This window comes from Lycium barbarum, chromosome 10 (assembly GCF_019175385.1).
Source record: "Lycium barbarum isolate Lr01 chromosome 10, ASM1917538v2, whole genome shotgun sequence".
Lineage (NCBI taxonomy): Eukaryota > Viridiplantae > Streptophyta > Magnoliopsida > Solanales > Solanaceae > Lycium > Lycium barbarum.
Genome location: NC_083346.1, coordinates 81011511 through 81018874, shown reverse-complemented (window position 1 = coordinate 81018874; position 7364 = coordinate 81011511). Strand labels below are relative to the sequence as shown.

At 39.5% G+C, this 7364-nt stretch overlaps 1 long non-coding RNA gene across 1 annotated transcript; it reads right to left on the bottom strand.

The window, feature by feature from the left end:
* Positions 1–3318: 3318 nt before the first annotated feature.
* Positions 3319–5817, bottom strand: LOC132615924 (uncharacterized). Its single transcript, XR_009572891.1, has 3 exons — positions 5601–5817; positions 4776–4826; positions 3319–3418 (listed from the first exon to the last, which is right to left on the bottom strand). It is a non-coding gene; the product is annotated as an uncharacterized LOC132615924 (long non-coding RNA).
* Positions 5818–7364: the final 1547 nt, after the last annotated feature.

Sequence of the window (7364 nt, the reverse complement as noted above, 5' to 3'; positions counted from 1 at the left end):
ATAAAATATAAAAGAAGATTAAGTTCTTACCCTTTTTCTTCAATTTCCCACTTGGCTAGAATGTTGATCTTGCAACAATAAATGTTCTACTTGTTCCAATGACCTCTTCTCCTTGCTAGGGACCTTCCAATTAGTAGAGAGTAATTTTTGAGAAATTTTTCCAAGGTTCTTGTTTCCTCCAAGCTTGGCCGAAATTGGCCCTTTGTTTTTCTTCCAAAGTGTCTTCTTTTTTCTTTGTTTCTTCAACTCTCCAAATTGATGAATTAGTCCTCTCCTTTTATATATATATATAGTCTCCTCCAATCTTATGTGGCCACCTATCCATCTCTAGATTCTTCTTAATTTGGTGGCAAAGATGACTTATTTGTCATTTTTTTTTCTAGAGTTTTCTTGAAATTTTAACAAAGAAGACTAATGTCTTCTTTGGCAAGCTTTGCCCCTTATGTTGTTATAATTTACCATTAGCCCTTATTAATTAATAAAAATGTGGACATATAGGGGTATGCCACACGGCCAAGGGCCCTTCAAGAACATTCTTGATATTTTTTGTGAAATTCCCATTTTGCCCTTAGTCCTTCGCAATATTTTCCATGAACCCTTTTCGCGAATTTTCTTTTTTACCCTTAGTCTTCCTCACTATTTCCATACTACCAATGTTCGTAAATAATATTCACAACAACTTATACATTATAATAAATTTTTGAAAATGGTCATTCCCTTTACTTCGTCACGACTACTTTGGGATATCCGAACGTACGAAATACGGGATATAACATCCTCCCCCCCTTTAGAACATTCGTCCTCGAATATTCAACTGGTCTTATGGAGTGTCATAATATTTCGGGAGGGTCCCTTTGTAGTCGTCCTTTCCTTCACGCTCACTCCTTATCCTTTACCTCATTCCTTTTATAATCGAACTTCTCGGTTTTTACATGAATCTTCTTCCCATGTCGTGGATTTTCTACTTTGTTGGGCCAACGTATTATCCCTGTCTTTCTCAGATCATCTCTTTTCCGTTACTGTTTCGTGACCATATCTTAACAAAAGCCACACCTTTGGATTCTTACTACAATTCTTCTTCAGTCTCCTTTCGTACCTTCTTGATACAGGTGTACTTGTCTTTGACTTCATGTGTTGGTGCTCATTTCATTCATCGTTATTCCTTGTAAGCCTGATATGGCCTCCCCCCCCCCCCCTTTAAGGGGTTCCTTATATGCTGATAGTCCTTTATGAAGTCTTCGCTTATACCTTATTCCTCACCTCCTTTTCCAACTTTGTGCCTACATATCGAAAACTTCTTATCTTAAGCTCTTCTTTTACTTCCTGTCTAGGTCCTCATTTGTCCACATTTCCATGCCTTTCTATCCTTTATTCATCCTTTCACTTGCTCAGCTCTCTTGCTCGTAATTTTTTCTTAACTACGTGTTCGTATTGTAGTTGTGCGTCCATATTGCTTAAACGTTCCGTTACTCTCTTAAACCTCTAAGCATATTACTATGGCTACATACTTGTCCTTTTACAGATCTGTCACCTCAACACCATCACCATCCTGAGCATTCCTTTTCTTCCTTCACATTCCTCTACCCTGGTCACCATTCTCTTAGACCTACTTGTTGAAATCAACTCTCAACCGCTCCACATTTCTCCTTGTTTCCTTTTACCTCACTCTATCTCGTCTCACATGCCTACTTGAATTTTCATCCTAGTGGTCTCGTACTTTTACCATTAATTTCTCGCGGGGGTTTCACTTACTAAGGTTTTCTTAACTTTCCCCTTTTCCGACATTTAAGCTTCCTATCTTCCATTTACTCACACTCTCTTTCTTTTCCGAGTATCGTTATATTCGAATTTTCGACCTCAACCTATAGTAAAATAATAACAGTTCACTCGCCGCACTTGTACCATTTATTCTTGTTGTCACTCGTACTTCGGCACCTTTGCGTAATCAATACCTTTCCTCCCTAGTCTCGGTTTTTGGGGCTCGCATGCCACCGATACAGTCGTGTGCGGGATATCTTATAGATTCATATATACATACATATTCACTGTCAACTAGTTCACCAAATACTTCCAAGCGCTGTTCAAGCCTATCCTAATCCCGGGACTGTGGTGCACTTTCTGTCCTTTCACCGAGCTAGTCTGCTTTGTTTCACGCGTCTTCTTATGGTTTCCAACCGTCCCATATACTATAGTTTTCCTTAGGTTACTCTATCTACTCATTTGTCTCTTATGTCGGCATATGTAGAATTTCCTGTAAACTTCCCAGGGGGTCACCCATCATGGAATTGCTCCCACCTGAGCACGCTTAACCTCAAGACTTCACTGGAATTCGATGTCTTATTGCTGATATTTTCGCGTCCGCTTCCTCACATGACCTTTATTACATATTCTGAAGCAAACCGAAGTATTACAAGCTCCGGGACATTTTCGTAACACGTCCGTTCTTTCTTAATTACCATTTTACCCTTCTTGGTTCCCATTGTTCACCTTTCACCTGTGTGTATGGCTAGCTCCTATCCTGGACTTCCAGATTCCCGATTATAGCGACCCCACCTTCGTCGCCACGTCCAAGGCCATAACCTTTCTGAACTAACGCATTTCAATTATTACCTATTCACAGTATCTCTTTCCCATACCTCTTCCTGTGGGACGTACCCGTTCTGGCAGAACCTCTTTTACTGTTTCTATTATTCAAAACCTGCATGCGGCCAATGTCTTCAAGGCCTCACAGAACGTACGACTATATGGCACATTCCCGCCATCCAATACTTCCAGTTCAGGTAACAGAACAATTACGTCGGGACTTACCTTCATAAGCTTCAGCAGCCTTGCTCGTTTTCTTTCGTTATACATATAGCACATATAGGGAAACCTTATTCCTTATTACTTGGCTCTATCGCACGATCTAAGACAGAAAGAAGGTCAATATTTCCTAGATGTCCCGCAGCCTCCTGTTTATAAATGTGGTCGGCTTCACACCCATAAACAGGACTCTACTGGACACGACTTTGCAGACAACCCCTTGGACCGACCTGCTCTGATACCACTTTGTCACACCCCGACCTTACTAGGGTGTGATGGGCACCCGACCCCATATCTGGAGCCGAGCGAACCCGCTGACTCTTGTTACATACTTAACTTTCTTAGACTCTTATATCAATAAAAATGGAAAACATAGTAAAACTTTCAAGAGATTTTTTTTTCCATCGTACTCAAGTCAAACAGAATCTGCAATCACATGGACTTTATGATACAACATATTATCGACACTCTATACCCACGACTCTGTCTGCAAAGTCTGTAACATCAAACAAACATCATGGCTCAGACACTCTGACTCGGCAGCACTCCAGAACAAGTGGAGCCTGCCAACTCCGCTGGAACATCTTCTATGATAGCTGTGGCTCATCTGGTGTACCTGCGCGGCATGAACGCAGCCCCCGAAGAAGAGGGGTCAGTACGAGTAATGTACTGAGTATGTAAGGCATGAATAGTGACATAATAAAGGAATATACAGTATGATTAATAACGGAATAGACATATGGAGATTATCTTGGACAGAAGTAACCTGTACATATGAATGCCTTTCAGGCAGATGCCATGCATGCTTAGTCCCTTTTTCAGAAAAATAGTACTTCTTACTTACATGTACATAAAACAGAACATTTCAGAAAACGGTATCCTTTATTCACATTTACAGACGCCGAGTACATCGGCTCTCCCACCCCCCTCCCCAACAGTGTCCCAACATATTATATATAAATATATATATCACATATACAGACGCCGTATCCGGCTCTCCCATATCCCGCGTCCGGGCATCCCGCGTCCGGGATGAAATCCAGCTGAATCAGGTGGTGATATAACAGTGGCCCTTTCCCTTTTCCCCGTATACATATACACATACATATTCACATTCATAAACATATGTCATACCATTGGCATGCATGAGAGCTCAAAGAAAGTCATGTGTCCATCGGAGTGACGGAAGGTCGGTAGCCTCCGATTACATTATGGAACAACCATAGTCACTTTGTCTCACCTTGAAGGAACGAGTATTATGAGGCGAGACTACCAATGAAAAGTGTCATTATGAGGAAAACCTCAAATAGGTTCATAGGTTAGAGTTTCATATACATAGGACCTTTTAGAGTAGTCATTACCTGTAATAGAGTTGAGATATCAAGAATTAGTTTAACGTTTCCATATTTTCCTTTTCATAGAAGAACATTTTGCCAACACATCTACCGTAGGCATTTTCTCATCTTGGACTACATCGTTATCATTATAAGATCATATTCATCATCTTTGTCATACTTATCATAGGCATATTCCCTTTCTTAACATCATCATTATCATTGTCATCATAGAAGTATCCTCATTCGCATAGTTACAGTACTTGTCACTCGGTGAACGGGATAAGGATCAAAAGTTTTCTTTGAATTCTGCTTCAAAATAGATCAAACGGAACAATAAGGAAAATCTGGGGACCATGGGCCCACCTCGGGTCAAATGAGGCGGCGTACCAAATTTACATATGTTACATGTCATGGCGTTACTTGTGAGGGTTTTAAGGTAGTCGGGTCCTATTTATGCGGGTTCTGGAGGTTTAGGAAATTCTTCCAACATTTTGCACACTTTTTAGTTCAATTCTACTGATTGAAAAAGAGAAACCTTTAGGCGCGGATTCCGGAGGGTAGAGTTATTCCCGAGGCTCATATCCAACATATTCCGTCTAAGACATGCCATAGAAAGAAGGGTGAAGCCTTACATACCTTTTCTGCTTCTTATGCGACTCCAAATTCACGTTCCAAATCCGCCAAAATCTACAAATTGGTCATGTTTACCAAAACTTGATTAGAGCCTTTAGAAGTTGATTCTTTAAAGTAACACTTTGTCTGCCGAAATTTCGGCAGCATTTCCCCTGTAATATGCCACCCCCGAGAATATGGCTCGGCCCAATTCAACAGCAACCCAACCAACAACCAAGCTATAACGTCAATAATCAATTCAAGAATACATTCTAACATTAAGCGCTCTTCCTACATAGTCCGACAACATTCACAATATTCACAATGATTTAATGCTACCCGAAAACTTCAACAAAAGTGTAACCACACATTTTTATTCTAGATTCATAACCCACATTAAAACCATGCATTGCTAACATCATATTCATACAAACATAAAGAAGCATACTAATATTACATTAACTTCTCCACCAATCTACAACCAATTTCCATTTCGTTCCAACCCTTTAAACCTTCATATAATATCATAGAATCCGCAACGACATCGACTAGAATATTACATGAAATCAATTCATCATAGCTTACCACACAATAGCATTCTCGGCCACAACTACACCCCTATTTTCATGAATTTCCATCCTTTTCCATACATTGCAACAACAACTAACATACTACATAGAATTAATCCATTCTCTTCCAAATCACACTATGACCACACGGCCACAACTACATATACACAGACAACTATTCAACATCCATATTTTCATAATCTTCATGAGTTCCATTCACTCCCACACACCACAACATATACAACCATACATAAAATATAAAAGAAGATTAAGTTCTTACCCTTTTTCTTCAATTTCCCACTTGGCTAGAATGTTGATCTTGCAACAATAAATGTTCTACTTGTTCCAATGACCTCTTCTCCTTGCTAGGGACCTTCCAATTAGTAGAGAGTAATTTTTGAGAAATTTTTCCAAGGTTCTTGTTTCCTCCAAGCTTGGCCGAAATTGGCCCTTTGTTTTTCTTCCAAAGTGTCTTCTTTTTTCTTTGTTTCTTCAACTCTCCAAATTGATGAATTAGTCCTCTCCTTTTATATATATATATAGTCTCCTCCAATCTTATGTGGCCACCTATCCATCTCTAGATTCTTCTTAATTTGGTGGCAAAGATGACTTATTTGTCATTTTTTTTTCTAGAGTTTTCTTGAAATTTTAACAAAGAAGACTAATGTCTTCTTTGGCAAGCTTTGCCCCTTATGTTGTTATAATTTACCATTAGCCCTTATTAATTAATAAAAATGTGGACATATAGGGGCATGCCACACGGCCAAGGGCCCTTCAAGAACATTCTTGATATTTTTTGTGAAATTCCCATTTTGCCCTTAGTCCTTCGCAATATTTTCCATGAACCCTTTTCGCGAATTTTCTTTTTTACCCTTAGTCTTCCTCACTATTTCCATACTACCAATGTTCGTAAATAATATTCACAACAACTTATACATTATAATAAATTTTTGAAAATGGTCATTCCCTTTACTTCGTCACGACTACTTTGGGATATCCGAACGTACGAAATACGGGATATAACAGGTCCAACTTGGGGGAAGAATATCATTTAGCAGATGAAGTGTTTTGAAGTGAAACAAAAGCCTACAATGAAGTTCGTTGACTCTAGTTTCCAACGTAACAAACCACTCATCAATAGTACATCGGAGTAGAGAATTATAGACGTTACAAGTTCGGCTGACAAAGAAAAAACGCGTGCTACTGACAAGATAGTAAGTTGATTAGTTATGAAAGTTGAAAAACAACGTGTGGGATAGTTTATGGTATGTATTGGTGTTGGAAATGATGTTACTGATGTTGCTGTTGATGTTGTTGTTGGTTGTTGAGTTGAGGTTTCGGGCTAGGCATATAAGCAGGGGAGATGCTGCCCGATTTTCGGCAGGATATAGAACGGTTTTACTTGAAAGCTTAACACAAGTATACTATGATGAGTCTAACGATAGTGTGAATCCTTTTAAATGTAGACTCACGAGCTCGGACTAATAGGTGTAGATAATTGGAGAGTGAGCAGGTATGTAAAGTTACCCTTTCTTTTCTTTTTTGGCATGAATTACATAAACTGAGCGAACAACGAACATATATGACTCCAACAAATTCTAGTTCTCTGTGGTATTTGGTTCATTCTAATTATTCTATTGAGTCTCAGAGGATTATTTAGTTTGTATATGGTTGCTCCTGATATTCTATTCGTGCATAACGTCATTAAATCATTTCACCGTGTCCCGGGCCGGGTACGTATTCGTGCACAGTTTCATTGCATTGTTCACCGAGTCCCTCACTAGAGGGCTGGGTACGATATATATATGATTATTTCACCGAGTCCCTCACTAGAGGGTCGGGTACGGTATATATGTGATTATTTTACCGAGTCCCTCACTAGAGGGTCGGGTACAGTATATATATGATGATTTCACCGAGTCCCTCACTAGAGAGTTGGGTGTGATATATATATGATGATTTCACCGAATCCCTCACTAGTGGGCCGGGTACGGTATATATGTATATGACTTCATTCACCGAGACCCATAATGGGTCGGGTACG